Here is a 20,805-nt window from a genome sequence, read left to right as displayed (position 1 = left end):
CTAGTAGTAGATCGTAGACAGACTCCTCTTTCCCTTCTGTCTGCTCACTCCCTACATCGAGTCAACCAGAGTCCAGATAATCCTATTCTGAAATAGCTCTTGGAATTAAAACTATGAGCCTTTTACAATCACTTTTATTGTTTTTTCTTCCATTCAATTCAAGTGCCTTTATTCATGTCTTTGATTAATGTGGTACTTGCGTCTATTTTTGCACGTGGAAAGGAGCAAACTTCATCCAGTCACGTGCTCTGTCTACTCTGCTTCCATCCCTGGGGAAGAGAGTAGCTAATCTGATTGTCCAGAGCCTAATACTTCATTGGGTTACATCTCACTACCCATCAGTAAAGGGAAGTGCCTTCAGGAGCTGATGCACGGTCTGTCTCCACCAGTCACAGGGTAGGTAAGCTCTGTGGGAATGGCCTTCTTATATTCAGAGGTAGAGAAGGCAAGCCTCACTTGCATCCTTGGCCTAAGCTGCTTTCTCCAATCTAGCTTTTACCACAGAGTTAGCAAAAGACGAGAGATTGGTCACCAATGTTTTCCCCGCTTAATAACGCAACGCTACCTGATCCATACGGGGAGGTGATCAGCAAAGGGATTTAGGCCTCAAAACTCAATTCTCAACCCCTAACATGACCAAGGAGGACATTCCAGGAAACTCTGGCATCCAAAAGAGAATATGAGGAGACATGAGCTCCACACAACATAGAGAAAACCCCAAAGAGAGAAGAGACCCAGATAAAAAGTCTCCAAGATGAGATGAAAGGTCTACTGGAGCAAAAAATTAAAGCACAGGGAAGTGAATTTAGTCCCTCCTTTTTCTAGTTTTTGATATTTTCATCCTAGTCAAAGACATCCCAGTATTTATGGGGGGTCCAACCCTTTATTCAAAGAAGAGCCAGCCTCTCTCTCTTGAGAAACTCATGTTCAAGAGCACAAAGACGGAAATGACTAAACGGTCATGTTTTAGTTTTAGGTAAAATCACACAATTTACCGTTTGGAAGCTACAAAGGGGTATCAGTGAAGAAGTCCCTTTCCCACCCTCCCTCACCCCCCACCCCCGCCAGCTGCAGCGTCTCTCCCTAGAGGTGACAGCAGTTATCAATAGCTTGAATCTCCTTCCAGATATCGAATTATCCTTTTTCAGAACTACACCTTAGAGAAAATGTGTTTATGCTTCTCAAAATTCCTAAGCAAAGGAGGCAAAAGAGAGAGCAGTGTCGTAAATTGTTCTGATAACAGGTAGCCCAGAAGACCTAAAATATGGCCATGGAATATCAGGGTAAAATTCTCCAGAGAGATACTACAAGCTATAAGCTACAAGAAAGGAATAAGCTCTCAGACCTTTCCTACAGCCCTGTGCAGACCAGGAGCCCAGGGGAGCTTTTGATCCCAAGAGCAGCTGGGTGCTGGGATCACTTGGTGGCACTTCTAGGGCACCCACGCCTTGGACCTCAGCCTTTTCACAGTGCTGCTGGACACCTGCCATCCAGGAGACTGGGCTTCACTCCATCCACCGCGGCTGCTCTCCTGACAACTGGCCAGCCACTCAGAAGCCCCTCTCCCTGTTCCCTGCACCCGGACCTACAGCTGCTGGTCACATCTTATTAGACCCAGATGCAGCCTTGGTTTGCCTGATTTAGAATGGACTAGTGCAGACAGGAGGAGTGAGGCTCACTGGAAACGGTAGTGAGAAAAGTCCAGGAAGCAAGTCAGCGGTTTTCCAGTCCATTATGGCTTAGGATGAAAAGATAAAGCAAAACAAAAACAAAGAAATGAGAATAAATTTAATTTCTGTGATCGAAGTTTCCTCTTATTGAATTCTAGCTTATTTATCTATATTTATCTATATTTATATACTTATTTATCTATATTTATCTATATTTCTTAACTTGGTTTTCAGCCTTCTGCTCATGGACCATGTCTTTGTTATGATTTTATCTAGTGCTAAGCGGAGAAAAGAACTGAACAAAAACAACTCCGGGTTTTTCCTTGCCAAAGAAGTCATAAATTCAGATATGAAAATTAGAGTTCAGGGCAGAGTGATGATTCAAGAAACCAGGATTAATATTACACGTAGCCACAGAGACAGGGAGTTGGTTGTAGACAGAAGCCTTCCCTGAAGAATTGTTGATACTAGTCAGAAACTGGAATGCCCATCCACAGCAAAATTATTAAATAGTCTGAAGCCATGTGATCAAAGGCTTCAGAGCTATAAAAGGAGTGAGATGAGTCTGTGTGTGTTGATATGATTAAGATCACACAGATATTGATAACTGAAAGAAACATGGTATACAAATGCCCCCAGCTCCATGAAAAATTGTGTTTGTGTATATATATATGCATACACACATATATATGTGTGTGCGGGGCGTTTTCCAAAAATATACACAAGAACACAAGGAACTATTGATATTGGTTATCTCTGGACCATGGAACAGAGTATATGGGATGGAAAAGAGACTCACGTTTCATTGTATATCTTCTGTGCTGTTTGAATTTGCTCTCCACGTGCATGAAAATATTATTTGTCATAACAAAGTCCAGAAAACGCACTTAGCTAATGAATGCCTACACACAAAAGAAAAAATGCCTGCATACATGTGCAGATTAAAAAGCTCTAAATTCTCTACTGCATTCTAGAAAGAATTAAAATAAATATAACAAAAGTCCAGAAAGTGAATTACACCAGCAAATACCAAATATCCATAAATAAGTGATTCATGTTCAGCTGCGTGAGATCCATAAAAGTCGCCTTCAAGCATGACTGAGATATGGGGCTTAGGAAGCGTTTCCAGGGGCAAATGGATGGAAAGCCTCATTTTCGTCTAGAGCGGCTATTCTGCTAACTCAAGGTCAGGCTGACAAGGTTAAACGTAACATTAACATTTAGAAGTGCTCTCCCTCGGAGGCGGAAGTACAGCTCTTCTGAAACCTTTAAAACCTTTTGGGAAGGGGTCACTGCCGACATCCCAAGTTCTTTGCAGGTTTTTAAATGATTCTGTCCAGGGCTGACTCTGACTATGAAACAGTGGACAGAAACATGCCCAAGATACTAGAGACATTTTTTGCTATTACTTAAAAATTAAGAATCTTCCCTTCTGCTGTGTGTGCATGCAAATTATCTCTTATAATGACATTTCATCTACATATCATTAACACTTTATCACACGAAAGTGGCGGAGAAGTAGCTTCCCAGCAGAGTCTCCGCTGGAAGTGGAGAACTGACGTTACGCAAGGTTTTTCCAGGCTTTCTGGAATTGTCTGGGCCAAATGAAGCACAGCAAGGAGGCAAAGTTGGATCTTACGGTTTGCACGAGGCTCAACATGGAGGCTTATATACACACTACCAAATGTAAAATAGATAGTTAGTGGGAAGCAGCCGCATAGCACCGGGAGATCAGCTCGGTGCTTTGTGACCGCCTGGAGGGGTGGGAGGGAGACGCAAGAGGGAAGAGATGTGGGAACATATGTATATGTATAACTGATTCACTTTGTTATAAAGCAGAAACTAACACACCATTGTAAAGCAATTATACTCCAATAAAGATGCTAAAAAACTATATATCCCCTAAAAAAAAAAATATGGAGGCAGATGTTCTGTGTGGAAAGGGCACCCTCATTTGTAAAGGGTGAGTGTTATTTATGTCCGGATGCTTAAGACACCGGTGCTAAGTGGCTAAACACGTACAATAGCAACGGACACTCAGTGCTCCTTATGGAAGTGACGTTTTCCTGAAGAAATCATCCTTCAGGCTGTTTTAAATTTAACTTCTTAACAAAACGGTATGAGGAACTAAAGTGTGTGGGGTAACACGCTGTCCTTTGGGGAACACTTGAGTCTGGCCAGAGTCATCAACCACGTCATTATGACTGGTATTGATCACACCACTCATGCCAAACTGACCTTTGCCCTCTCCACAGTCATTTCAGTAAACTCATTACTTTTTATTTCTTTTTAGGCTGGTAATCTAGCAGGGGCTTATGGGGCCTTCCCGGGACAGACCCCTCCCCCATGTCCTCTGCCGTGGCTCCTCTCTGAAGTACCCAGATAACAGTATCTGATACACATTTCCTGAGTTGTTTTACAGATGCTAAAACTCCCACCCAATGGAAGAAATTAACTACTTGATGACCATGAGCACGTAGCTCCCAGACCTACTGGAGCCTGAGGATTGATAATGTTAACCCCTGTGACACCACGCTGTTACCTCACCATCAACCCATCAGAGAACTGGGCGTGAACTGATCGCAAACCCTGGGATGCCCCTCCCTCACCTAGCCTTTAAAAGTGCTTTGCTGAAACCCACTGGGGAGTTCAGGTGTTTTGAGCACCAGCTGCCTGGACTCCGTGCCTGGCGCCTACAGTAAACGCTGCCCTTTCCTTCACCACAGCCCAGAGTCAGTAGATTGGATTTACTGTGCATGGGCACGAGGACCCAAGTTTGGTTTGGTAACAAGGGCACTGTGAAGACATTAATCAGCAAATTTGATTTACCCAAGGTTTGAATACAGAATTATTTGCCTAATTTTCTTATTTTAGAAACTTCTGTCATTGTCACCAATACATAGAGTTGGTAATGATCTAACGAAGTCAGGCAATTCTCCAAGTCACCTGTGTCTCGTGTGATCTTATCATTAAACTGGTGACATCATCATTTCTTCTGAGTTTTATTTATTTATTTATTTTTGGTGAAGCCATTCTCCTAATAAACACCCTCTGCCACAGACAATTAACTTTTTTCATCTTGTGTTTAGACTGCTTGAAATGGAATGGGGTTGTCTGTATAATCTCTGAGAAGTAAGCATAATCTCCTAAAGTAAGCAATAATCAGGAGTAGTAGTATAAGGAGCCAAAGAATATTATTTCCACAGTTAATCTCATTTCTTTAAATTCCCTGGACCTTTATTTTTCTACTCCTCAAGTTACTTTTAGTGAAGAAAGCTCCCTCACTTGTTACCTGGATTACTGAGCATAAAATATTTTCTTTGTGTTGGACATGCATGAACGTCGCTGCACGTGTTCATCTGTGGCAGGTGACCGTCCTTCATTTATTCACAAACATCTGTGAAGATCTGAGTGTGCCCCAACCATTTGAGCATTTGAAAATGGGTGATAATGTTACCCAGTCCAATCTCATGCTGCTCACCACAAGACAGGCCAATAGCTAGAGAGGAAAGTTGTTGGGACAAGGAATAGCAACTTTATTTGAAAATCCAGCAGACTACGAAGGTGGTGGACTAATGTCCCAAAAAACCATCTTACCGGAGTTAGAATTCAGGCTTCTTTTATACCATAAGGGGAGGGGTGTCGTTGGTTGCTGCAGACTTCTTGGTGTCGGAATCCTTTGTTCTTACATCTGTCCACGTAGGTCGTTCAGGATGTTCCTGTAAACCTCCCACAGGACCAATGTTATTGTCTGTTCTGCAACTATCTATCTATGAATGGAAAAGTGTTATACCTTTAAAGGTCAGAGCCTTGAGAATGGCCTATCCTGTATATTTCAGGCTCTAGGCAACATTCTTAACTTGTAGCAAAAGCAATAGAGGTAAAAGAAACAGATCCAACATTGAGGCAGATTTGCTCTTCCCTATTACACTGGTGGAAAAAGAGAGCCTTACAGTGTGTCCAAGGCATGATCCTTCTCCTCAGGAAATTTACTATCTGGTTGGGGAGTTAAATAATTCCATATTTTTAGAAAATGCATCCCTTTCGTTTCTTCTCTTGTTGTTTTCCTTTGTTCCCATTTACCTCTCCCACCTCACTCTTCCCTTTTTTCACATTTCCCATTCCTTTTCTTCTTCCTCCCCTGTCCTCTTCTTTTCTGCTAATATCATACAATACAATAACCGAAGGAATTAACCCGGTGCCGCTGGGGGTATTTAGGGCCGAAGAATGGTCCCCTGCTCTTTGGGGTTAGGCAGCCCCATTGCCACCTGAATCCCTGACCTCCACCCACGTTGTCAGCAAATGCTCCCTCTCTCATGTATCCCATAAGGCCTGCAATGGTCCCAGCCTTACAAGCCCTTCTGCCCAGCCCTCTCCTCGAGCCAAGGCCCATGTTGCCAGCCTGGGCCGTGGGACAAGGCTAAACCAGTCTTCCCATCTCCACGTCCAACTCAACAAGGAATGCGAGGACTTTCAGACACTTAAACTGCAAAATTTCCTGGTCACCAGCCCAGGGTTGTATGCCTGCCTTGCACATCCCTGCTGCTGTGTGATGCTGTACGCTCATCAGTGCACGTTCACTAGACAGGTGTGCACCAGAGTCACGATGTAACAGTCCACATTGGCAACATAGGAAAGCGTTCAGGTGAAATACTGGAACCGAACAAACCACCATTTCAAATAGGAATACATGTTTTAGGGAAACAATTCAATCCAACATCCAACATTAGCTCTAGACCAGTGGATCACAAGAGGGGCTGTGTGTGATGGGGAAGGCTGTGGGTACCTCCGAGCACCACAGGTCCCGCCAGGCAGATGCCTGGGGGGAGCGTCCCAGCTCATCCCCTCCACACCATCATTGAAATACACGTTTTCTTTATCGTCTGTTCATCGGGTATTGAGTTTCCACTGTGTGTGGAGGACTCTCTTGGCCAGATTTACAAATCCTCTCAAAATACAGCCCCTGTTCAAGTCTCACCTGCCTCAAAACAACTCTCTCCCCCTCTTCCTCTCTGTTTTTCTCCCTGCTTCTTTGTCTCTGTTTCTCTCTCTGTCTCCATCTCTCTCTCCATCTCCCTACCCCCAGACTCTTTCCCTCTCTCTCTGTCTCTCTTCCTCATCCCCTCCCATATGCTCTCTGTCTCTCTGCATCTCTGTCTGTGGATCTCTCTCCGCCTGTCTCTGTCTCTCTGTATCTCCCTCTGCCTCTGTCTCTCTCTGTGTCTCTGTCTCTCTGCATAGCCCTCTAGCTCTCACCCTGCAGTTTTACTCCTTCCCCTCCCAGAAGAGTCTCTGCTTCTCCCCACCAGCCAACCCTCAGTTGGCCAAAATCAGTTATGCCCTTCCCTTCCTCCCATCTCTGAACCTGCCCTGGGAAAGGGCACCTCCTAAATGCTGCACAAACTGCATCTCTTTCAATCCTTATCTTACTTGTCCCTGTGGCATCTGGTTCTCTTGACCGCATTCTTTTCCCCCAACCTCTCTGCCTTGGTTTTTTTTTTTTTTTTTTCTGCCTTGGTTTTGATCGTGCTTCCTGATACCCCTGGCTCCCAGCTGCTTGGTGCCCCGTGAGGCTCCCTCACAGCGTCCTTTTCTTCCATCTGCTCCTGGATGGTGAGTGTTTTCTGGGCCCTCTGTTTGGCCCTCTTTCCACAGCACACCAGCTTCAATGGGCAGTCTCGCTGCTCCAGAGAATTCTCCCTTCCCCTCATCCTGAGGCCTCAGATCTCATCACAGCCCAGATGTCTGCCTCTGCTGTGCTCTGCCCCACGCTCAAACCCTGCCAGTTGTTGCCACTGGGACATCCCTCGGACAAACCCAGAAGGTCCCAACAGACCTCAGCATCACCCCTTCCTGTGTTTCTCTTCATACCTTTTTCACTACCATTGGGTCGTCTTACAGCCAGAACCCAGCATGCTGGACGCTGGCAAAGCTATCACACATCTTTGGATGAACCATCTCAGGACAGGCCCTACTGCATCAAGAGGGAATAAGCCCGTGTCTTTGCATTTTGCTTGCCTCTTGGGCCGAGGAGACCACCAAGTCACTGCCCATTGCCCTCTCCCTGTGGCAGCCTTGAGGGTGACAGGCTGAGGTGAAGGTGGGGATCCAGGTGTCACTGGTCCTCATCAGCCCTTGGACTTGAAGCTGGGTGTTGGGGGGGACGGGTTTGGAGACAACGTTCATCCAGCAGAGGCCCCTCTTTCAATCAGCTTTTAATCCATACAACCCTGTAAAGACATTACCAATTCCGGAGCGCTGCAGTATGGCAATGCGGAATATCATTTGTTGGGTGTGAAAATTACAAAACTGGAAATTATTTGTTAACTAGAACATTACAGTTCATGATAACACACAAGAGCATTTCTAAGTTGCCTGACATGATGGCAGAGGAGAACGTTGCAAAGATATACAGCCTGGGTTGGGGAATGAAGGTATAACCCACAGAAAATGACGAAAAATGCTCAGTAAGACTAGTGAGTGCTGATGTGGAGGAGATGGGCGGGGCAGCCCCTTGAGTCAAAGGGAGGGCACGACCCCCAGCCTGGCCAGACGGTCTGACAGCAGGGAATGTCAGACCAGCCTCGGTTCCACCAACATCATTTATAAAACTGCAGACAGCTCAGGGAATGAACGTGGGGCACGTCCCGTCCTATGAAGAGTGACTTCCTGGCCCCCTTCCTTGGGGATCCTGCTGGCATACCTCTCACCTGCCCAGGAATTACTAGGGGTGCTCAGGGTGGTGGGGTCACAGGCAGGGCCATCCTCTGGTGTCTCCTGGAGCACGTTGGGGAGCCAGGGAAGAGGCTGTACTGCGTCCTCATCCACCCTCTGCTTCTCACATTCCCCAGGAAGCGGGGCGGAGGCTGGATGAGGAAGGACAGCAAACTGCTTTCCAAGAGATCGTTCAGAGAGATCAGCAGCCCTCCCTTTGCTGTTCGACTGTCTACGAATTGCACTGGGACAAAACTGTCTAATACAATCAAGTAAATCTTAATGAAGATGTTTAGATCACAGAAAAGCCCCAGTGGGAGCCAGAAGCCATGAGGGAGGGATTGCCAGGTGATTATCAGGGTTCACTCCCCAGGCCTGACAGGTTTTCCAGAAGCCCCCCCTCCATTGAGTGTGTCCAGGTAGAACCATGGGCTGCACTCAGTGGGCAGATGGGCTTCTTAGACCACTGTACAGCTGGGAAGTTCCAGATGGTCCAGGGTCGCGATGCCTTGACCGTGTGGGTAACTACGTCATGGTGATGGGGAAGCAGCACAAACCAGCGGGGGTGGGGGGCGTCTTGGGCTGGGGTGACCTGTGATTACGGCGATAAGTCATATAGGAAACCCTCCTGAAAGGTTTTCCTGCCCCAAAATAGCTTCAGGCTGTGTGCAAGTAGAGACCTTCAAGTGGACAATACGTGTGATGTTTTTGAGTGACACTTCATCAAAAACAAAAAAAAACAAAAAAAGCCTGTTGCTAAAAACTCCAAATATCAATATTTGCTGCAACTATGTTCTATTCATTTACTGGGCAAACACGGAAGTAGGGCACACTTGATCGTGACTCATGCTTTTCCGGAAGGGATGTTTGATTTAGTTTTTAACAGCACGGCTTAGGAGTCGGTGAGATCTGGGCTCCAGTTCTGCGGGGAGAAGATGCTGCCACTGAGAGCCAAGCTCTCTAGCTGTTCTTTCCTCATCCGTGAAGTGGAGGGAGTTAGAACGCCTGTCTCAGAGGCCACAGGCCGGTTAGATGAGCCTGGGCAGTAAAGGACCCAGAGCTTGGAGAATAAATATGAAGATGATTAAATGACTATAAAATGATTGTTTTATGACAGCAGTTACCTTGCTTAACAATTTACATTCAGTATTTTACAGTGTTAAAATAATGGGGTTTTTTGCTTTTAATTTGTATGCCAATGTGTGAAGTGGAGTGTGTGTACGTGTGTTTGTGATGTACGTGGTTTGTGTGTGATGGCTGGTATGTGTGTTTGTAGCATGTGTGTGTAGCATGCGTGGGGGGTGTGTGGTAGGTATAGCATATGTTGTTGAATGAAACATGGCCCTTGGCTATGCCCCCAGATCGGGGCATGCTTCTTTAAGGCCCTTGTTGGAGGGAGTAGGGAGCTGTTTCATCTCCTCCAGCGAGTACCCTGCCTCGTGGGAGGGTCAGGTGTGGGCTGCCCAGACCTTCCCTGGGGTTCTCACAGGCCCAAACTCTTGAGAAGGGGCCAAGTGAGCCGTGGCCATCAGGCACACCAAAGTTCCCATGCAGGCCTGGCTCATGTGCTTGGAAAGCCTGCTTTTGAGGTGGCCTTTGGTTGGTCTGGGAACTTGGATGTTGGGGGGAGGGTTCCCGCATTCCCTGGACTGATTAGAGCAGCTCTGTGTACCTGCACTCTTTGTGCAACCAGGATGGTTTGTGCCGAGCACCTGCGCTTTCCAGGGTGTCTGGAATTTGGGTCTGTGCCAGGCAGAGGGTGCCTTTGGGACCAGCCCCCAGTAAAATCCCTGGAGCTAAGTTCTGGGAGTCCTAGTGATTCATCGACCTGGGGGTGGTCTTGGAGACCTCCAACACAACCTTATTTCTTGGGGATATGTAGGGATGAAGTGAAGGCCTTGGCAGTTTTGAGGGGCTCAAGGGCCCTTGAACACCCCCTCCCAGTTAAAAGATCTCTTCATGCAAAGAACTCTGAGTTAAACCATCTCAGGCTCTGAGTAGAAAAGTGGTCATTATCCTAATGACTAGCTTCAGTCACAGCTCTCCTAGGAACATTTGGTTGCTTTGTACATGGAAAGCTTTATTCTCTATGCAGGATCGTGGAGGAGGCAGAGAGAGATTCTGGATGACGACAGAGGAGCTGCCCAGGGCCATTAAAGCCCCAGGGAGTTCATCTTTCCAACATTTTAATATATAACAGTGTTTTATCTTTTTTTCTTTTAATTTCCAAAAACTAAACATTCTTGTAATGATAACTTATTTCAATTATAATTAAAGCACAGAAATGTGAAAAGTTTAAACATTCATTTTCACAGGGAAAAAAACCTCGGCCTTAGTGTCAGAACTCGTACTATTCTGAAATCGCACAAAACCTCCACCTGCTCCTCAGGAGCTACAGTCCTGCCGCAAAACCAACCTGAACTCGTGAGAAGAGACATGGGCTGGCTTTTTAATTTTTTTTTTAAATGGATGAAACCTTTGCCGGTCAGCGATCCAGATCTATGACTGAAACCCAGGGAGCATGAATGCCGTGGCCAGCAGGTAGGCGTAAAGCACGCCTGGTGGGTCCCCAGGTACATGCCGTGCAGGTCACAGGTTACTGACGGCTGGAAACTGCACGGGGTTGTAGCACGGGTCTATAATTATAAATTACATAATTTATGTACACACGCACACACATGCATGTCCACCCTGGGGCCGAGCAGTCAGGAGCGCGGGCTCTGGAGACAGATACACTGGGGCTGGAATCCTGGATTCTCTTTCTACCTTCTGGCTCTGTGACTATGGAGAACTTTTCTAACCACCCTCAACCTCATTTTCCTCATCTGTAAAAAGCGCACCGTTATTCCTACACCCTGTAGGTATTGTGAAGATTTGATGGAGAAAGTATCCAGGAGGTGCTGTAGCTGCAGGAGGGGGGCAGGCCGCCGAGTGGCTTTTGTGGGGGGGCTAGTGAGAGCTTCCCAGGTAGACTCTGCTTCACATCTGTAGTGAGGGTACTCGCTCTGCCCTGGGTGATACTGACTTCGCTTTTCTCTGCCTCGGTTTCCTCCTCTGTAACCTTAATGTCTACCCCATGTGGCCCCTTTGTGAATCACAGGAATTATTCCCCAAACAGAGTTTAGAAGAGGGCGTGGCCCAGGCCCCGGACTCAATCGGGGTTCCTACTATCATTACTCTTACCCCAAAATATCCCTGAGCAGCACTTTTCTAACATCTTGCTTTACACAGTTCCTTGCATCCAATCTGTTTCCTTTATACCCAACAGATTGCAAATTAAAAAAAAATTAAAAATAAATTAAGAGAATGTAATAGTCTAGAGAAGAAGGGAGAATTCCGACTGGCACGTAGAAGGGAAGGGATGCTCTGGAGAGGTGAGGGGATGCAGGTGGGCGGGGAGAGTGCAGAAACTGAAAGTCAGGAAAAGCAAAAAGCCAGGAGAGGGTATGTCTGCACAGTGGTGAGACGTGCCATTTTGAAAAGTCTGAAGAATCTCTTTTTTTTTTTTTGATTCCACATAGAAGCGATATCATATGATATTTGTCTTTCTCTGCCTGGCTTACTTCACTAAAAAAAAGATACAAATGAACTTGTTTACAAAACAGAAATTGACCTGCAGACATAGAAAACAAATTTATGGGGAAAGGGTGGGGGAGAGATAAATTAGGAGTTTGGGATTAACATTTAAAATAGATAAACAAGAAGGATCTACTGAATAGCACAGGGAACTATATTCAATATTTTGCAATAACTTATAAGGGAAAAGAATCTGAAAAAGAATATCTATATACACATATAAATATATATATATATATATATATAGAGAGAGAGAGAGAGAGACAGAGAGAGAGACAGAGAGAGACAGAGAGAGCTGAACCACTGTGCTGTACACCTGAAACTAACACAACATTGTAAGTCAACTATACTTCAATAAAAAAATAAATAAAAAAATAAAATAAAAAATGAAAAGACTGAAGGAGAGAACATTCTTCTGTTATAAATACACCGCTGATGCTCTTAAAGCCTTTCAGGTGTATTGTTAGACTGGGCTCACCTGCTGGGCTGTAAATGCCTGGAAGGTAAAGACCGTACACCATCTTCATCTAGAACCCATTGCCCAGGTATTTCACAAAAGAATTATATTGAATGATTGACTGAAAACTGTTTACCCAGTATCAAAAGGACTCACAGGTGAATGATATAAGCTGTGTTCCTTCGTATTAACAAGCAGTGTCCAAGGCAGAAGGACTCCCGTGAATCCATTGAGCAATTTCCAGTACACTAGAAACATCGCTAAGCAAGGGGTCAGCAGCAGCCATCCTGCATTTAGCATCTGTAACGCCCTGGTGGAGAAAAAAGTCAACCTTCGCAGAAATTCATCACGTAAATGAAGAATGTAGCTTTGCAGTGACAGAAATATTAACTGATTCCACAACTGAGTTGCTTGAGCAGTTATAACGTGAGGGAACAGACGGTGATGACTGTCCATGCTGTGAACAGAAGAAATTGGATTCTGAAAGAGGAAGAACCAAAGGTTCGTTGAGCAATGTCATTGTCAACGTTTCCTGCTAGATCCTCTTAAAACGAGTCACATGGAGTTGGAGGGGGAATGGAGGTCAGCGACCAATGATTCAACCAATGATTGAAAAGTGAATTCAACTAAACGGTGACTCATGCATTCGTGTTGTTATCCATTCACTGAGCGTTATCTACCTGTCTGGCTCGATTCTCAGGAGAGAGCAAAGGAGCAGAGTCCTGCCTACCTGCATAGGTCTTCATCCAGTAAGAACATGGTGCGTGGAGGCTATTAATACTGGGTTATTGTTCAGGCCAGAATTTGGCTGGAAACAAATATGGTGGTAAATTGGCAAGTAGTGTATTTAAAAATTTATTCTAATAGGGTATAAAGGTGAATAAAATCTGTTTAACCAGTAAAAAAAAGATAATTGTCTACTTTTTCACTGCTAATATGTAGAAATGCAGTTGGTTTTGTCTATTGCCTTTGTATCTTGTAGCATTTCTAAATTCACTTATTACTTCTGACAGTCTTTAGGTCAGTTTTTTAGGATTTTCTACATATACAATCATTGAATAAAGACAATTTTACCAATTAAAAAAATATGCAGAAATATAAAGGATATAAGTTCAGATTTCTAAAATGGCACGTGAAAAGTGTGCCTAGAAGTATACAAAGTCCGAGTAAATGTGAAACACCTTTATGACACATTGATTTTACTTGAAAATTTGAGGGGAAACACATGACTTTTTAATATAAATAAGTTATATTGGGAAATGCAAAAATTTCAACAATTTTTATGGTCAAACACAGTACTTGAAAGAAATTCCCCACCTGTAGCAGCACCTTCAGATCCCAGACCCCTGGGGTGTATGTTGATTCTCCTACGCTACTAGGGTAGTTCACTGGAAAAAATCTGAAAGGTCCTATTTCAGGGGGTTTTCTCCATGCCTAAATATGTTGTTTAAAATTCTCACTTAGAGTAAGCTATGAATACTACTGTTTGCAACAGAATGAGTATGGTTTAGAAGGTAATAGTCTTCCACGTTAACCAAAATAAGACTGGTAGCTGAGGTCTTGGTAGCTCTGCACTCTTAATGGGAACTTAATTGTCATTTTTTACTCTTGTATCTTGAATATAAAAGCGGCTCCAAGGAAAGCTGTCCAAATGACATGTTACCTTTCAAGAGCAAAAACCTCATACTTAAGAGCTGACATTAAAATACACTAAAGTCATTGATTTGGAGAATAATGAAGATAGATTTTGTTTTGTTTTGTTTTTTGTTTGTTTTTTTTGTTTGTTTTGTGGTACACGGGCCTCTCACTGCTGTGGCCTCTCCCGTTGCGGAGCACAGGCTCCGGACGCGCAGGCTCAGCGGCCATGGCTCATGGGCCCAGCCGCTCGGCGACGTGTGGGATCTTCCCGGACCGGGGCACGAACCCGCGTCCCCTGCATTGGCAGGCGGACTCTCAACCACTGCGCCACCAGGGAAGCCCTGAAGATAAGATTTTGGATAATCCGAATTCTCCATCTATAGCTATGGTCAAGCTAAGAATGTATTGACTGGTAAAACATGGTGTGGGCCTGGATGGATCAGTTCAGTGTAAAGTAATTTGAATAGTTTGGGAAAGAATCAGATTAGCCCAGGGATTTGGGGGTAGATGGGACCCTAGCAATGTCTCTCAAAGTTCATTGTAAATAGACACCACCCAAGATGCTTATTAAACATCCAGGTTCCTGGCATCTATCCCAAAGATTCTCATACAGGTTTGGGGACAGGCATGTTTTCACTAGCACCTCAGGGGATTCGGGTCCAGGTCATTATCTGACAAGGCTGAGAGAATCAGACTCTTGCTGGCCCAGGGCCAGATTTCATCACAGTTCCATGAACCCCTGGGATGGAATGGAAATTCAGTTTTGTGTGTCCATATTCCAGGAGAGAGGACCTATCACTCGCCTTGGATTCTCAAAGCGGTCCTGACTCAGTAGTGTTTCTGCGATGTAGGAAGGAGACCCTGGAGGTGGACTCTGAAATTGGCAAGATCAGGAAAGGCAGAAGGAAAGAAGGGCTATAAATATTGACCTGGCCATCTTAGCTCATGGATATAAAGAAATAAGTTTGGACCTTAAAATATTAGATAAAAAAGGGAAAGAAGAGGCTATGTTATAGATGTCTCCGGGCAATTTACATCTTCAGGACCTTCGATCTATCTCCATGTCAACAGACGCACCCCTGTTAGGACAGCAGGGGGGGAAGTGTGAGGTGGCTGCTGGAATGGTTACAGGCAAGTCAGATGTGTTCTTAGACTTACAGATTATTTTTAACCTCCCTGGAATTCGGAACCAAGAGGTCCAGAGCGCTGGAGTGATTATAATTAGGAGAAAAGAGATCCGTGTTTCTGTCTTTCAGGTATTTCTTTCCCCCGTCGTTGCTCTCAAGTGCTATACAAGTAAGTGTCAAAGAAAGGTTAAAGGATCGAAGATGACAACATTTGATCAGAAAAAAGAAAAGCATCAAGAAATAAAAAGAGGCGGAAGGGGAGGGGCTAGCGCTTACATTCCTGAAAAATGGATTTCTTGAACAAAGAAAGTGTTTTATCTACGTGATCAGACCCCGTGAGTAGAGCTTTCCAGCGGGGCTGCTGTGAGGCTGCTCTGCTCAGTGAGAACCAGCCGTGGACTACAGAGAAGAATCACTGACTGAGGAGTAAAGAGATGTGCTCCCACCCCTGCAAGTGAGAGAGGGGCAGCCCAGGCTCCCGGGTCTCACCCTCCACACCCAAGCCCCTTGTCCTAAGCCCTTCATCCAGGACTCTGCATTTGCTCTGTGCTCTCCCTGGGGGCTTGACATTCTAGAGCAGGGTTGCCGGCTTGAGGGGTGCATTTCTGTTTTCCTGGTCCTTCACCCACAGAGAGGGACACTTGTTCACTCTCACCCCCATCCCCAGTTCCTGAATGAACCCAGGATCCTCACTGACTTATGATGTTGGTCTGACAAGAGGGCTTTAATTTCCCCTCTAGAGGGCGGCTCTACTTGAGCTTGGCAGAGAGGGTGTGCGTGGGTTCCAGGGGTGGAGACGAGAAGCTGGACCGCAGGCTTCTCACCCTCTCCTTCTCTAGGGCCAGGCTGGCAAAGGCTGACCTGCTGCAGTTGTGAGCGTAGCAGGAGCCCCAAGACGAAAGTAAAGGTAGCAGATGAGCCTCCAGAGATCCAGCGGCTGAGGAGACGGCCTCAGCCAGATGGAGGGAGGTGGGTGAACAGACTATTTACAGAAGCGTGAGCAGGCTCAAGGGAGCCAGGAGCGTGGGGAACCCAGTATGATGTGGAGCTATGGAAGGGATTTGGTCGGAGCTGCAGCCATGGAGGCACCCAGCTCCCACGACGCCACAGCCAGGTGGGAAGAGCGAGGGGTATAAATACTCCAACCCGTCTTCTGCCCTCTGAGGACCTCAGGCAGTGCTTCCCCCTGGCTGCATCCAGTCAGAAGCCAGAGAGCTGGGGAGTCCCAGGGAAGCAGAGAAAGGTGGAGAAGAAATGTGTATGTGAGAGGTGGTGGGCGTAAGAAGATGGACAAGACCAGTACGGATACATAAAAGAGAAGTAGATGGGAAGCTGAGACCTGGCTGTGACCATAGAACTTGATCCTGAATACACCTCTTTCTGTCTGAAGATCCTAATACAAGGGTTGTGGGAGGGAAGCTCCCCACTCCTGTTTAATTTTATGAAACAAGTCAAAGGATGGTGTTATGGAGTGAATTGTGTCCCCCGCTCCCCAGTTCATGTGTTGAATCACTAAACTCCAATGTAACTGTGTTTGGAGGACAGGGCCTTTAGAGAAGCAATTAAGGTTAAATGAGGTCATAAAGATGGGGCCCTAATCTGCTGTCCTTATAAGAAGACGAAGAGACACAGAGATATCTCTCTCTGTCTCTGTCTCTCTCTCTCCACATGTGCACAGAAGAAAGGCCACGTGAAGACACAGTGAGAAGGCGGCCGTCTGCAAACCAGGAAGGGAGGACTTGCCATACACCAACCCTGCTGACACTCGATCTTGGATTTTCAGAGACTTCCACAGCTGTGAGAAAACATATGCTGTTTAAGACCCCCAGTCTGCGGTGTTTTGTTGTGACAGCCTGAGCTGAGCAATACAGATAGAAACTCCCCAGTAGAGGACTCAGAAATCCACGTGGGACATAGCTGCTAGCTGTCTAGTAGAAAACTGACTAGAAAATGAAGAGCCTTTGTGGACAAACCCTCTGTCTAAATCTCTTGGAGATCCAAACCTTTCTTTCACTCTTTGAAAGGGGACCTAATAATGACCGGGGCCTTGCGGAAGAAAAGGAAGGATCTTCTTTGATTTCCCGTGAGGATTTCCCGAAAATAGGGAGGAGTTAGCAATGAAGGAGGCCTGTGGGAGCAGGAAGGGTCCGGATACCCTGTGATGGGCCCCGAGCAGTACGGTGCACCCAGACGGGGACCGTGGACAGGTGAGGGGGTACAGCTTCTTTGAGATAGAAGATCTCTGTACCAGCCTCAGCCTGACAGCCTAAAGCCTCATTGTGACCTCACAGGAGGATGACCACCAGGGGGCAGCAGAGGCAGCCCTCCCCGGGACATCAGAGGGTCTGACAAGGACATGGGTCTCAGGCCCCGCTGCCTTCTCTGGGGTGATCTGGCAGAGACAGGCGGGGCATTTGTGCATCAGCAGCGTGTGTGTAAGATCTCGCGCCATCCAGAGGCGGCTGTCACAGGGTCCCTGATGGATGACAGCCCTCTGGTGCCCAGGGAGAGCAGCTTGGTACCTGGAAATCGGAGCCTCCTCTCTTGGGCCTGCTGATTTGGGGGTCCTATTTGGGTTTTTGTTGTTGTTTTTTGTTTTTGCCCATGCCACGTGGGATATGGGATCTTAGTTCCCCGACCAGGGATCGAACCCAAGCCCCCTGCCTTGGAAGCACAGAGTCTTAACCACTGGACCATTCCTGGTGTCTTGATAACATGGCAGATCTCTTCTGACCCACAGTCACTTGCATGTCTTATTTTTATCTCGGTTTCAGCTACTCTGGAGAGAATAACTGCCTATTTCCTTGAAGTGCCCCAGGTAACTTAGGGTGAGCCCTACGTAGGCCCCATGACCAGATATTCCAATACATCTTCCAAATTTAGTGAAGAAAACAACAACTGTTTTCATAAGATGCAATGACAAAAGGAAACTATTAACTTTACTCATATAAATTCCCTATGATAAAATTCCCATGATACATTCTATTTGGTTTGGCTATGCTCTTGTTTTAATATACCACTTCATTCTTTTTGCTAGGACTTTATTTAGGACTTTGGCTTCTATATTTGTGAATGTGATGTGTGTAGAGTTTCCTTTTCTGTATTGTCTTAGTAAGAATTTGATATTGGAATTGTGCTAGCTTTGAAAATGTAGTGACCTACATGAAGAAAACGATAAGGCTTTACTGAGAGATATAAGAGAAAGTTGAAAAAAATAGACGGAGATAGCCTATACTGGATGCGAAGAGAACAGTTTTTAAATGTGAATTCTTTCCAAATTAATGTTTAGGTTTAATGCCGTTTTCATCATCCCACTGGAATTATCCTTTAGAATTTGATAAAATGACTGTAAAGCCCATTGGGAAGAAAAAAAAATAGAAGAGTCTTTTTGCTATTAGAGTTCTCAGTGTATTTTCTACATATGCAGTATATGGATTTAATATTTTTAGTGGATGATCTTTTTTGTTTAACCATCGTTACTGATATCACCTCATACGAGGTAATTGTTACTGAGGTCAGTAACAATACTGGGATGGGACCTACGAGATTTCTGCTTCCGGGAATTTTAATGATACTCTCTTTGTAGCTAGCAAGTAGCCATCTAAATTTTTTTTTGAACTTTATTGGAGTATAGTTGATTTACAATGTTGTGTTAGTTTCAGGTGTACAGTAAAGTGATCCAATTATACATATACATATATTCATTCTTTTTCAGACTCTTTTCTCATATAGCTTATCACAGAATACTGAGTAGAGGTCCCTGTGCTGTACAGGTCCTCGCTGGTTATCTACCTTACATACAGTACGGTGTGTATGTTAATCACAAGTTCCTGATTTATCCTTCCCCACAAGTAACCACTTTTTATATGGGCTTCTTTGTATATTCTTTCAAAGTAAAGAGTTTGAAATGTAGTTACACGATAGTTTTTTATTTAAATTTAAAAAAGTCTACCATATTCTAATTGTTCAATATGCTCTTTCTACTTGCTCTGCCAGAAAGAGACAGCTGTGCATGAAAATTTCCCCTAGAACCCGGCTTCCATGAAATTTACCTTGTGTTTTTAAACTCTTGGCTTTATGAATTATTTAGATGTAAAGAGCCATGAACAACTAACACAGCAGAGATTCCGGAAGTACAACAAGATTCACATAGGAATTTAGAGTGTGAGAAAAGTGGCCTCGCAAATCAACAAAGGAAAGACAGGGTCAGTTGCCTATCTGTGTTGGAGGAAACAGCCATGCCTTTACTTAACTTTTTATACCAAAATACATTCCAGATGCATCAAAGATCTAAGTGTAAAATACTAAACCTTAGAATTATTAAAGGAAAAAAGGTTTCTACCTTTGTAATTTTGGTGCAAAGAAGGCCTTTCGGAGAGTGACACAAACCCAAAAGACAGCATGAAATATATTAATATGCTTGGCTTTATTTTTTTAAACGTGGCAAAATATTTCAAAGTCAAAAAAATCTGAGAAAAGTCAAAAGACAAACTGAGGGGAGAACTGCAACATATTTATGAAAGACAAATAATAAATTGTCTGCCAGAAGACAAGAGGGCACTAAAAACAAAGGAAGAAAGATTCAGGGCCATAAGCCCAATTTATGCTGAATCTTTTCCAAATATAAAATTATACCTTTGACCTATTTAATACTTTTTCCCTGAATCCTCTCTTGACTCTTTTTGAACATTTCTATTCCTGCTTCTATTTTATTCACGTTTGCCAAGTATATCTTTGTCTTATTTTTAACGTTTCTGTGCCTATTTTTAGGTATGTCATAAGCAAATATCTTCAGATTTAAAAAAAAATCAGAGTTTGCCATTTTGAGGGAAATTTGATCCATGTGCGCTTACTGTAATATGGAATAAATCTGATTTATGTCCTGTTTATTTTGTTGCCCTTTTAAAGAAATTGTGTTTCGTGTTAGTTTTTGTTTTCTTTTGCAGTATAAATGATGTTTTGCCTACTTTAATATTCTATGGTAGTATAAAGGTTGGCAGCTTCTTTTTAATTCTACCAGTCATAAGTTTAACAACTTACCAAAATAGTTTTAAACGCTAACTAAAAGAATTACTAATGTCAGGACATCACTTTTTTTTTTTGTCTTTTCTGTTTTCTACTTCTTTTTCTTTTTTCTCCTTCCCATTGTAATGTCTGCTTCTTGAGCCTGGGGTGGGTGAACCCCTGAGTCAGGCTCCAACCGTGGGAGGATTGAGGTAAATTCTGATGACAAGAGGGGTAGCCATTGTGTTTCAAGAGCTGCAGGAAAACCACACTTTTGCTTTCTCCCAGTTGGGGAGAAAGTGGAGCGAACTTCTGCCTTCTCACCCCTTGCCCAAAAGACCCCCCGTTGGGGAAATACCAGCCTGACCCTGGCCACAAAGCACCCATCCAAGTTCACTTGTCACTCAAGTGGTGAAAACTCCCCTGTAATGTGAAACTCAAAGTAAGGTAGAAACGTCTTTGGGCAAATCTGCAAGAGAACCTGCCGGAGACGGATGTGATCCAGGTTTTTCCTGCAACAGGGCACCGATGTTTGCCACCTGTAGGGAATGTGCGGGCCCCGAAGCCCCGAGAGAGTGAAAATGGACAACCCTGCCTCGGGAGCTCAGGGTCTCAGCAC

Source organism: Phocoena sinus, chromosome 7 (genome assembly GCF_008692025.1).
Source record: "Phocoena sinus isolate mPhoSin1 chromosome 7, mPhoSin1.pri, whole genome shotgun sequence".
Taxonomy (NCBI): domain Eukaryota; kingdom Metazoa; phylum Chordata; class Mammalia; order Artiodactyla; family Phocoenidae; genus Phocoena; species Phocoena sinus.
Note: the sequence above shows the minus strand (reverse complement) of the source record.